Here is a 13,678-nt window from a genome sequence, read left to right as displayed (position 1 = left end):
TTCATCAACTCTCAAGTTAGAGTTATAAAAAAACTGCAGACCATACAGAATGCGGCAGCACGTCTTATTCTGGGAATTCCTACGTTTGCTCCTCTCTCTGACGCCATTCCAAAACTACACTGGCTGACGATTCAGAACAGAGCTAGATTTAAATCACAGTGCATTGTTTACAAAGCACTAAACAAACAGGGCCCGCAGTTCCTTAAAGACCATCTACGTCCTTACCAACCTATACGCCAGTTGCGCTCCACCAACAGCAACCAACTAACGGTACCTCGCACCAGAACAGTGATGTGGGGAGACCGACGGTTTGTGGTAGCAGCTTCCAAACTTTGGAATACTCTACCCCAGGAAATTAGAGCATGTCCCACACTACTCCAATTCCGCAAAAAATTGAAAACCTGGCTGTTCAATAAATAAGTTCTCGGTATAGAATAGAGGTCTGAGCAAGGCAGCTTATTTAACATCAAGCTGGCAAATTAATCAGCGCCAAGACACCCTAGGGTATATGCTGCGCTTTATAAATGCCAATAAATAAATAAATAAATAAACAAGCTCAGATCCCAATCCGCTGCTCACCAATGTGAGAAGTTGGCCTGGTATATAATGCTCACTAATTCTAGTGATCACTTTGTACCATGCCAAGCAACCCTTATGATGATTGGTTGTAAGTCAACCTTATAGACCAGTTACCCTAGTGGTAACGTGGACAAAGCAGTCTTAGGCTAAACTCTGAAAGGCATGTGAAGCCAGCTGTATTACCATACACAACCCCCTTGAATACCAAATGAAAGGACACCACACAGATATATATTGAAAATATATATTGATTTATTAACTAAAAGTATCCCCTGGACTCTTTATGAGCACAGAAGCACAAGCGTTAAACACAAGACAGTTTAAAATACACAAAAGTTGCACAATAAGGATGAGCCCTAGGGGCCACATAAACCATATACTAAGAAAGTGGTATAAGAGATACCAATCGGAAAGGAAACAGGCCTAGGGCCTTGGGAATCGCTGGAGCTATTCGAGACTAGCAGTGACTAAGTCGGGAAAGGCCCGCGGGACTCGGGTGCAGTGTTTAAAGTGCACGCACTCACCAATGCAAAGTCTATGGTGCGTAAAAAGTACAAAGTTAGTTAGTTCGGAACCTTCCGAGTGACCTAGAAAGCTGAAACTTGAGACACAGGCCCTAGAGATGTGTACCAGTGTAGGAACACCGGCGGAGCTGAGTTACCTCACCCACAGGAAGCGGGTGCACAGGGTCGAAGTAGTGTCGGGTTTCGTCACGCTGGTCGATGGTGCTTGGAGCTGAAGATGCTGCAGGCGGCTCGATGTGAAGAGTTCCGGTGGATACAAGGGTGGATCTGAAGATGTGAAGACCTGAAAGCAGAGGGGACAATGTTCAAAGTCACTAGCCAGTGACTACCGTGGAACCAGATTGGAACCAGGCAATGTTGGGTGCAAACAGGCATTGAGATGTAGCTTCTCTCTGCAGCCACGTGGACACCGGGGGTTGAGGACGTCCAGGAGTCGGTCACGAGCTGTCCCACGCAGGCTTCTCGCTGTTGGCGGTGTTGGCAACTTGATTGTAGCAAACAGGCCTTGGCTAATGCAAGCCACACAGGAATCAAGAAAGGCTTGTTACTCGGACCAGCAAGGTCTGAGCAGGGGCTCCCTTTCACAGGAGCTAGGGCAAGTCTGGAGCAACCAGACCCGCAGTGTAGTTAATAGTTGTAGTCGCCAAGATGGCCGCTGACCACGTGGCTAGTGGCTGGGATGGCGCGCCGAGTGGCACAATGCAAAAGGGCCCCACGCAGATCGTGGAGATGCTGGAGGGCTGATCTTCGGTGCAAGGGCTGCTCGGTGGTGGGGGTTCTCAGTCCCCAAAGCACAACGTCGAGGATACCTCTGGTGCTGCGCTGTCAGCTCTTCGGGTGTCTTCCAAGAAGTCCAGTCCCACGTCTCTCGGTGCCTCCGCGGGTCCCTTCTTTGCAGGGACTGTGGATCGGGCTGTGAGAAGTCTGGGAATCTGGGTCTTGTCAGGCTCTGGGCTCGGGCTCCGGCGGGAGGCGGCGGCAAAGCAGATGTCGATTTGCTGGTTGGTGCCTGTGTTCACAGGGTGGCCACTCCTAGGCCACAAGGGAGATTCTCTTCAGTCTTCTGTGCAGCAGAATGTCGAAGTCCAGTCTTCTTCTTTGTTTAAAGTTGATTTCAGGATGATCTGCTGTGCAATGGCACTGCTCCCACTCTTATTCCCAATCTGAGGGGTGGATCACCTACTAGGTCCCTCCTCTGGGAGGAACCAGGAAGGGGGGCGGTTACACCCCCTTTCCTTTGTCCAGCTCCTCGCGAGGCCTGGGTCTGGAAAGTCCCAGGACTGGTTTGGACTGGCTTATGCAGGGGGACACCTTGTGTGCCCCGGGCATGTCTCAATCTATTCAGCCCTGTCCTACCCAATACACAAAACCCTGTCTGGGGTGGTGCTCGCACCTCCAAAGGCAGGAAACCCTTTGTCCAAGCCTCCCTCGCTGGAAGGACTCCCAGGAGCAGGGGGTCAGACTCGTGTCTGTGGTGGCAGCATCCATTTTGTGATGCTAAGGCTCTGGTTAACTTTAACCGGGGTTAAGGCTACACACATCTCGTGTCCCTCTAGAAGAGAGGAATGCTATCCCCGTCGACAGACCTGTCGAGGGGATAGTATTCCAATTCGTATGACACCTTACTCGACATGTTTTGATAAAGCCAAACCAAAGATAGCATATAACCGCGAGGATTATAATGCACTTAAGAGCATATGGTATGGCAATATCCCGGAACAGCTTAGGGAGTGGTTCCCGACAGCTGCAGACAGGCTCAGCTCATGCTAGAGCACCATCTCACATATTTCCAAGCACTCTGCCTCCAGGATTGATGAGGCCTTCCATAAGAGTGGCTGATAGGAACATATGTGTCCAGTTTAGGGTTAGATATAGGGATACTACATCTAAGTAATAGGTGACTACACCAACTTACCCCAGCTGAGTGATCAGCCAGTTGTGTCAAATATGGAGGCCAGGCCAGGGGTGGCACAATACATGCTGCAGCCCCTGGTAGGCCTTGGAAACACCTATGCCCTGGGTACCTAGGGTACACTGTTACAGGGGCCAATACGGTGAACCAGTATCCAATTCGTAATGCACCTAGAGTGCATTGACAGTAAGTTAGAGAGAGAACAGCAGGCTGTGGGTCTGATTAGCAGACCCACAGTCACATTAAGTCATAAACCAGTGAAGCAAAAAGCAAAACTTTGGGGTGACCATAGGATAGCAGACCCTACTCTCCTACACCGACTGAACCAATAAGGGGCAGGCTCCTAATGAAACTGCAAGTGTTTGACCACAAACACAAGAACAGAACATAAACATACCAACCTATAGAAGAATCACCTTCAGAGTTTACGAGACCCTTTAGGAAAAAATCATCCGTTACGCCTGTTTTGGGGAAAACCAAAAAACTAATTTCCCAAGTCAGGAGTCAGCAAGGATAAAAATATGGCAAAAAGTGCAAGGTCAAACTAGGAAGATAAGTGGACTCTAATTGAACACTAAAACAGTCTCTCTATATTTTGTAGGAGAAGAGACTTAACACAACCAGAAATGTTGTGCCATGAAATATTTAAATAATAATTCCCACATTGTATGTAACTACTATTGCTCTTTGTTTCATGTGTGCCTATGGAACCCACTCCATGTTGCCTCCTTAGCTGGGAAAGAAGTAAATGTACCTGCAGCAAGGCAACAATACCCAGCAAAAACTGATATGATACCCATACAATTAATCCTAATATAACTATGGTCATGTCTACGACTTGTTATTTTAACATAACAGTTACATGTATACTGTTTTTTTAATGAAATATTTTGTTATGATAGGCCATGTGAGGTTGACACATCCACCATCTCAGACATTAGTGACTTCTGTTCCTCGCAATGAAAACACATCTGGCCAAGCACCCCACAGCTGTCATACACTAGACATTGGTAAGTTGTATATACATCAATAACTCCTGTTTTTCAAAGTGACATGTTAATTAAATTGCGTTTTTCTCACATACATGTTGTCCCCAAAATCAATATGCATGATCATTGTTTCATCTTGATGTCCTTTTTTATATTTTATCAGATGTTCAAGGTTACATTTTACAATATTTTTTAACAAAATGAATGAGTGCTTATTAAATTGGAGTTGATAAAACTTCTTTTTGCCATCTTTTATTAACCCCTTTGGTGCTCATGACGGAACGGTTCCATTATGAGCACCAATGCTCCTGTGCTCATGATGGAACCATTCCGTCATGAGGACAGCAGCACTAAATCCCTCTGCTGCAAACATCAGAGGGATTTCCATTGTTGGGGGGCCTCAGGAGGTGGGGAAGAGCTTCCTCAACCTCCCAAGGCCCTTTGATTGTTTTCATTGTAATGACAATTGAGCGCGTGGCGCGCTGTCATCATTACATTGAAAACAAAACTGAAACTTAGTTTCAGTTTCAATGTTTTGGTGCTTGTGGAGCTATTTCAGCCCCCAAGCACCGAAACACTTGGGAGAGGTATCGTTTGAAAGCAGAGAATCTCCCCTTTCTGTTGGTACTGTTCCCTAGTGGATCCCTGCTTGGGAAGCAGGGATCCACCCACTAGTCAACAGGGAGAGGAGGTACCGGCCCCTTGGGCAAGGGCCTTTGCTCCCCTTTATTACATTTTGCCAGACAGCCTTTATGCTCCCCCTGGGAGGCAGAAAGCACCCTACACGCCAAGGATTATTTTTATAGTCCAGTGGCGGGGCTGCTCAGAATGGGCATGCCAAAGCCGCCACCCTACCTCCCCAAAGAAGGCAAAAAACATTCTGCCCTCCCTGGGATGCAGATGGGGCAATAGCCCCTTATATGCCCCTGGGGGCAGAAAGCTCACTAGGCACCAGGGATTTTTATTTTTCCAAAGTTCAGGGCCAGGCAGCCCAGAATAGGCATGCCATTGCCTCTATCCCCCAAATAATGCCACAGTCTTTCTGCCTCCCCAGGAGGCAGATGGGGGCAGTACCCACCAGGGATTTTATTTATATATACATAGGGGTGGGGGCTGCCTAGAATTGGCATGCCAATACTCCCACCACCCAAAAAAAGCTACAGTCTTTCTGTCCCCTCCGGAGGCAGAAGGAGCTATAGCCCCTTATCCTGCCCCCGGGGCCAGGAAGCACCCTAGGCACCAGGGATTATTTTCCCACAAAGTTCGGGGTGGGGGCTGCCCAGAATGGACATGCCAATGCCCCCAACCCCTAAAGTAAATGCCACAGTCTCTCTGCCCGGGGGGGGGGGGGCAGAAAGCCCACTAGGCATAAGGGATTGGTTATTTTTTATACATAGGGTTGGAGGCTGTCCAGAATGGGTATGTCAATGCCCCCACTCCCCCCAAAAAGATGCTACAGGCTTTCTTCCCCCCAGGAGTCAGATGGGGCAGTAGCCCCTGAAATGGCCCCAGGAGAGGGCAGAGAACCCATAAGGCACCAGCGATTATGCTGACTTTTTTATACGTAGGGGTGGGGGCTGCCCTGAATGGGCATATCAATGTCCCCTCCATGTAAATCTAGTGTAAGATGTCTCAGGCAAGGGGTTCCTCAGGGCTCAATCCTGAGCCCCACTCTATTTAATCTGTACATGGAACCCCTTGCCAAATTGGTGGAGTCATATGGTGTTGCAATTGTCTCTTATGCAGACGACACACAACTGGTGATCAATCTATCCCGTGATCCAGTTGTGGACGCTGAAAATTTCTCGGCCTGCTTGGTGGCACTTGACGGCTGGATGAAACAAAACTGTCTCCGCCTCAATGGTAATAAGACGGAAGTTCTTATTGTAGGCCCCTGCCCTTCCATTTGGACCTCCGCCTGGTGGCCCACGGAACTGGGCTTGGTCCCAGCACCAGCAGACACCGTCAAAAACCTTGGCTTTCTTCTCGACTCTAAGCTAGCATATACCAATCATGTTGGGAAGGTTGCCGGAAAATGCTATGGACTCCTGAAGGTCCTGAGGAAAGTCCTGGACCTTTTGCCCCCCAGCTCCAGAAAAACTATGGTACACGCCTTGGTCACTTCCCACCTAGACTATGGGAATTCCCTTCTATGCGGACTCAGCAAAAAAGGCCTAGCACAGTTACAACGCGTCCAGAACGCAGCTGCTAGATTGGTCCTTAACCTCCCTAGGAGAGCCTCTGGGAAACATGCATTACGCTCCCTCCACTGGCTCCCAATAAAAGAACGAATCAAATTTAAAACTATGTGTATAACCCACCGTATAGCTCACAAAAAAGCACCTCCTTACCTTCAGGACCTGCTTCCAGTCTATCGTCCCTCACGTCCTCTGAGGTCGATGGGCAGCATGCTTTTAGTGGCGCCTCGTATACATAGAGCAAGGATGGGAGGTCGCTCCTTCAGACATCATGCCAGCAATGACTGGAATAACCTACCCATCGATTTGAGGATGGAGCCGTCTGAAACCAGGTTCAGACAGAGGCTGAAAACCAACCTCTTCCCCAAGCTAACTTCAGCATAGCAGGCCAGGCTCTCCTTCTGTGATCCAGCTGATGAGATGTAGATAGGGTTGTCAGCGCGGGGACGCACTGTTCTCTGTGCAACCATGCGCTTAACAAATGTCATTAACCTAACCTAACCTAACCCTCCACCAAAGAAAATAGCCACAGTCTTTCTGTCTCCCTTGGGGGCATATCAGAGCAATAGCCCTGTGTGGTATCTCCCTCCTCTGTCTACCCCCGGCGGCTACGCGTGTGATGGTTGCTGCTCGCGGTGACATCACTTAGAATGTCACCGCGACCAGCGTTCCAAGGCGAGCGCCGGGGACACTCGGAGGCGACAGCTGCGAGGAAGGCTGTGGCTGAGGTCACAGGAGTTCGTACTTCTAATAAACCTTGAAGTTCATTCACCACCCTGTGTTTCGTGCTTCTTTGGTGAATGTCACACTGGCGACGAGGGTCAAGAGCCTGTGACCTCAACACGCCAAGTAGTATGCTGTCGGAAGAAGATTATCAGCGAAGCAGTAACTGACTTGAGGAACACAGCCGTGGGAAGAAAAGGAAACAACAGCTGCTGACGTTGAAAATGGAAAAGAAACGAGTCGAATTGAAACCCAGACGCGAAGTGCCGGCGCTGTGAGAAAAGACTCAAGGGAAGAACGTGCAGACGGCTTGAAGGAGGACAGTGTGACCGTAGATGCCAGGGGAAGAACGCGTGACGAGAATACTTGAGGTGAGGTGTGCAAAGCATTCCGCCGCGTTCGTGTGGCGAGCCCCGACTTCAGCGGCTCACTAGGTGAGGAATCTCCCTGTTCTGTCAGAGCCTGTCAGCGGACGATTGTAGCGCCGCCAGTGCTGAACTGTAAGCGTAAGCCTGGCGTGTTGCTCCCAGCCCCGCCAGAAATTTACACCGCGCGCCCCTTTCTCTAATGACTGAGCAGTATCGTGTAGACGACGCAGAGACGTGTGAGGACTGTCCCGCACTTTGGAAGATCCTCTCTCCTCAGGGCAGCGCGAGGTGTGGAAATTAGCGGAGCGGAGGGATTATCTTCCCTATTTAACAAGGCGTTTGGCTGTTGAAAGAAGTTGACCTACCGGCGCTATGAAGAAGGAAACAGCGTTTAGGTTGTTTTAAGATCGTGACGGAGACACCTATTGGAGCGCGTAGTGAGAGTATGAAATAGAGCATAGGAGTACAGTGTGAGAGTGCTCTTATACAGATTATCGCCACATCCCTGTATGACTGGAGGTTGATCTGCCAGCGCAGCGTGGGAAGCTGAGAAACTCTAGGAAAGACAACGTGGTGTGTTTGACTCTACAGGAGCACTACTTTGGGAACTACCTGGATTGTACACAGGTTCTGTGTTGAAGTGTTCGTCCTTGTGCACTTTTGGTTCTGGGTTTTGGTTTTTGAATTGCCATCTCTGGTAGCCAATGCCAGGTCATATTGGTTTGAGGGCGTAGCGTGGTGATGGGCGCCTCAGTAATGTAGCAGTCATCTGCCTCCTCTGTGATCTACCAGCACTGAAGCTTCAAGGGTAATCTGCACGAGGAAGTTTGTGCTCTACCTGTGTTTTCCTCCGGGTTTTCCCCTGCACTTGTGAGAGTTTTTACTAACTGTGCCCCGTGGAGCAGTTGAAGGAGAAAATACTTTGGGGGAACTGTATCACCCTTAAGAGAGATGTCTTGGATGTGTTGAGAGACCGCACCAAGAAAACTTGAGTGATAAATAACCTTTTTTGGGTTTTCTTTTAAGGAAAAAAAAACTTTGTATTGAACATTGAATTTGTTAAGGGTGGGTTTCATTTACACAGTTTTGAGTAAAGTTTCTCTCTGTCTATTGTGCAGCAAACATGCAAAGTGTGACCCCCCCACCTTTTTTCTTAACAAGCCCAGGTGATCCCACCATCCTGTGGAAAAAATGGAAAAAAGTATTCCTTAACTACGCTACTGTATGTGGGCCCAACCTAGGACTAGAAAGGAAGGTTGCATTGTTGGCATATTACTTGGGCGCAGAGGGAGAAGAAGTTCTAGATCACCTCCCAGAATTAGGGGCACAGGAAGCTAGGGGTCTCAATGAATTTGAGATTAGTCTAAAGAAGTTAGATTTACACTACCTCCCCAAGACCAGCACGATTATGGAGAGGTACCATTTTGGTAAGAGGGCACAAAAAGATGGTGAATCTATAGAAGATTTTGTGTCTGAGTTAAGGAAGTTAGCTGCTACGTGTAAGTTTGGGGGAGCGAGTGAAGAGAGAATCAGGGACCAGTTCGTTTTGACCTGCAGGATGGAGCGAGTGCGAGAGGAGCTTTGGCTTAAAGATGACCCGCCACTGAGAGAAGTTCTCATTATAGCCAAGCAGGTAGAGCATATGTTGCAGTGTGTCCAGGAGATTAAGCAAGACGCAGGGGAGAAGAAGAACGATGACAAGGCCAATGTAAGTGAGGTGGTGGCCGAATGTGAGACCGTGTCGGTAGTAAGGGGTCAAAAGGCAGTGGGCAAAGAGCAGAAGGAAAGTAGACCGGGTGGGTCATACAAAGGTACCTGCTATAGGTGTGGTAAACAGGGTCACCTAGCCAACGACAAAGAGTGTCCCGCCCTCAGGTTCACGTGCAATAAGTGTGGCAAGAAGGGCCATTTCAAGCAATTTTGCAAGAGTGGACAGGGGGCCAGTAGACAGAATAGAGACAGAACGAATGTGGTGAGCGACGAGTTTGTCGTGCAAGTAACAGAGTTGAAGGCACCAGGCCCCAGTAACCCCTTATGCAAAGAAGTTACAGCACAGATTGAAGAAGAACAAGTTGATAGTCCTAAAGACACCATAAAAGTTGGGAATGTTGACCTAGATGCATTGTTTGACTCGTGTTCTAGAATAACTATCATTAATGCCAAGGAGTTCTCACGTGTGTCCAAGGGCAAGATAGTTTTGAGGAAGTTGGACCTTAGACCAGGAGGGTATGCAGGGCGCCCCATCTCCATGAAAGGATACTTCCTGAGCAAAATTCAGTACAGAAACAGGTCTACAGTGTCCAAAGTATATGTGTCCACAGTAGGGGACAACATTTTGGGGTGGCGTGCTCAAAAGGGGTTAGGAGTGTACCTCAATCCCAACAGCAATCCCCAGATTTTGATACAGGAGATACAGGAGGGTGAGGCTAACATCACAAGAGAATTCGAGGAGGTGTTTAAGGAAGAGCTTGGGTGTTTGAAGAATTACAGTCACAAAATCAAATTGAAGGCGGATGCCAAGCCTGTTGTGGCAAAAGTCAGAAGACTCCCCATAGCCATTCAGGAGGAAGTCAGATTGGAACTGGAGAGACTGTGCAAGGCTGGAGTTATCGAACCTGTGGAAGCGACCGAATGGTTGGCGCCCATCGTGGCAGCGAAGAAAAAGGATGGGTCAGTCCGGCTCTGCATTGATTTGAGGGCACTCAACAAAGAGGTCGTCGTTGACCGGTACCCCTTGCCAAACATCACCCAAATGATGAGCATGCTGGAGGGTGCAAAGGTGTTTTCCACCCTCGATCTCACCTCGGCCTATTTCCAGATAAAACTTCACGAAGAATCTCAGGAACTTACTGCTTTTGTGACACCCATGGGTGCCTACAAGTTCAAAAGGATGCCTTTCGGTCTAGTCTCGGCGGCTGCCGTTTTCCAAAGAATCATGGGCAACATCCTGAAGGGCATCCCTGGCGTCATGTGTTACCAGGATGACGTGTTGGTCTTCGCTAAGAACCAAGCAGATCACGATGAGAGACTGAGATGTGTGCTGAGGAGGTTTTTGTCCCAGGGCCTTACTGTGAAGAAGAACAAATGTGTTTTTGGCTGTGCCGAGTTGGATTTCCTGGGTCACAAGATTACTGCAGAAGGCATACGTCCCAAGATCGAGCTGCAGAACACCATTGTGAACCTTTCACCCCCCAAAAGCAAGGACGAGATCAAATCATTCATGGGGATGTTGGAGTTTTATGGAAAATTCATTAGGAACTTAGCAGGCAGGACTTACGCCATCAGGCTGTTGCTGAAGAAAGAATGTGAATTCAAATGGAGCCAAGAATGCCAGAGGGAATTCGAGGATGTAAAGAGAGCTCTTGCGGAAGCCCCAAGTTTGAAGTCGTACATGCCCGGCCGGACAACAATCCTCACCACTGATGCTAGCGCAAAAGGGTTGGGAGCGGTTCTTACCCAGGAAGGTGTAGAAGGTAAAGAAACCGTGGCCTTTGCCTCAAGGTCACTCCAAAATTCTGAGAACAACTACTCAGTTATTGAAAAAGAGGCATTGGCGGTATCCTGGGCAGTGGGAAAATTTAGAGACTTCCTGTGGGGTACGCAGTTCACCCTCCGAACCGACCACAAACCGCTAGTAGAAGTGTTCAGCAAGAAGGGTTTGGATGCCATCTCCAGTAGGATAAGACGTTGGGTGGTCAGCCTCCAGGAGTACACATTCAAAGTCGAGTATGTCCCAGGAACACAAAACCTTGCAGCCGACTGCCTGTCCAGACTGGTCAATGATGTGGAAGCAAGCGAGAAGCAAGACAAAACCGATGAAGACGAAGAAGGATTCATGGTCGAGAATGTCTGCACCATCCAGAGGGCGTTGGGTGAAGAAACGTGGAGAAAGGCACAGGAAGAGGACAAAATCATAGAAGAGGTATGCAGAAGAGTGAAAGAGGGGTGGAAGCACGGGGACAAACGTGATGAAGACCTGCGGCCTTTCCAGGCTGTCAAGGACGAGTTGACCATTGTTGACGGATGCCTGTTCAGGGGAACAAGACTCATACCACCAGCTACTGTGAGAGACAACCTGATCGAGATAGCTCACGAGGGGCACTTAGGAATCACCAAGACCAAGCAAAGGCTCAGAGAGAGTTATTGGTGGCCGAACATGGACCTGATCACGGAAAGAAGGATCAGGGAGTGCATCCCGTGCTGCAATAGCGACAAGGTCCTGAAACAACAGACACCACCCATGGTGTGTAGGCCGCCCCCGTCCGGACCATGGGACGAGTTGGCTTTGGACATCTTGGGCCCGATGTCTGGGGAACTGCGGACACCCTATATTTTGGTGCTCGTGGATCTGTATTCTCGGTGGCCAGAGATTAAAATCGTCAGCGAAGTCACGACCAAGACCGTCATCGGGTTCTTGCAAGAAGTATTTATTCGTGAGGGGCTTCCCAGCAACATCCTCACTGACAACGGAGTGCAACTATGCTCAAAAGAGATGGAGGACTTCCTGGAAGAAAGAGGCATCAAGCACAAGCGATGCGCATTATACCACCCAGAAACCAATGGCATGGTCGAACGCTTTAACAAAACCATCAAAGAGAGCATCCAGCTGGCCAAAGCAAGTGGTATAAGTTGGAAAGAAGAGGTATGGAGGCGTTTGGAAGCATACAGGTTCACGCCTCATCAGACGACAGGCGTCACTCCTTTCGAATTGCTCCGCGCTAGGACACCAAACACAAAACTTGCCCCGGGGTGGATGGAATGGCACAAGGGGTGGTCTGACCGTACTAAAGAAAAGGAAGGTGAGAGGAGACATGAACAAGCCATGAGGGTGAGGAAAGAAGGTTACGACCAACGCAAGGCCGCACGGGAGGTCGGTTTTAAGGTTGGAGACAACATCAAGATCAGAGCCCCCACGGGGAAGGCGAGTTGGTCAGAGTACGGCAGTCCCACAAAAATCACAAAACTATTCAAGAATGCGGTCAAGACACAAGAAGGAAAGATATGGAATCTAGGGAGAGTTGTAAAATACCACCCTCCTGTTGTAGTCCAAGATGGTGAAAGGGGGGGGAAGAGTGGTAGAAGACTAGATAGCAGCCCCGCCAGCAAGAGGCCGTCTGGTATCCCCCTCCCAGGTCGCAGGCCCAACAGGAGAGTGATCAGGCCTCCTAGACACTTTGACCAATATGTAATGATGTAACTATTGCCATTCTGCCTAAAGTATGTTTCTCTCCAATTTGATTCCTCTTGTTTATTGTTCTATCCTATGTTTTCTATTTCTGCAGGGAAGGGGGATGTGTGGTATCTCCCTCCTCTGTCTACCCCCGGCGGCTACGCGTGTGATGGTTGCTGCTCGCAGTGACATCACTTAGAATGTCACCGCGACCAGCGTTCCAAGGCGAGCGCCGGGGACACTCGGAGGCGACAGCTGCGAGGAAGGCTGTGGCTGAGGTCACAGGAGTTCGTACTTCTAATAAACCTTGAAGTTCATTCACCACCCTGTGTTTCGTGCTTCTTTGGTGAATGTCACACCCTGATTTCCCCCTCGCCGAGGGTGGCAGAAAGCCCACCAGGCACAGATTATTTTCAGATGTGCCTACCTGTAGAAATTGGGTCCTAGCGCAGCTGGCACCCAAGGAAACCTAGCAAACATATACATTTTTAAAAACTAGACACCAAGGGAAATCCAGGATATGTTGACTTGTGTGGCTCTCACTTGGTTTAGTTACTCAGAATCCCTTGCAAACCTCAAACTTCGTAAAAAAAAACATTTTCCTCACATTTCTGTGATGGAAAGTTCTGGAATCTGCGCAGATCCACAAACCTCCACCCTCCCAGAATTCCCCAAAGTCATTTGATAAAAATGATACCTCACTTCTGTAGGTAGTCGTAGTTCCCGCGACAGGAAACAGCCCAAACCACAACGTGGACACACCACATTTCTAGAGTGATAACTGACACTTTTTTTTTGCAAAGTGCATAGTTGTAGATTTTGAACCATAGCCCTGCCGGCACCTAGGGAAACATAGAAAACCTATACATGTTTAAAAATGTAGCCTTCCAGGGGAATCCAGGATGGGGTACCTTGTCTGGCTTTCACTGGGTTCCACTACCCAGAATCCCTTGCAAACCTCAAACGTTGTAAAAAAAAACATATTTTCCTCACATTTCTGTGATGGAAATTTCTGGAAGCAGCGTGGATCCACAAAATACCGCCCACACTGCATTCCTCAAAGTCTTCTGAAAATGGTACATCACTTGTGTGGGTAGGCCTAGTGCCCACAACAGGAAACGTAGCAAAACGCAACATGGAAACACTTTTTTTCACAGTAAAAACAAACCCTTTTTTGCAAAGTGCCTAGCTGTAGATTTTGAATACTTGCTCTGC

This window comes from Lissotriton vulgaris, chromosome 6 (genome assembly GCF_964263255.1).
Source record: "Lissotriton vulgaris chromosome 6, aLisVul1.2, whole genome shotgun sequence".
Lineage (NCBI taxonomy): Eukaryota > Metazoa > Chordata > Amphibia > Caudata > Salamandridae > Lissotriton > Lissotriton vulgaris.
Note: the sequence above shows the minus strand (reverse complement) of the source record.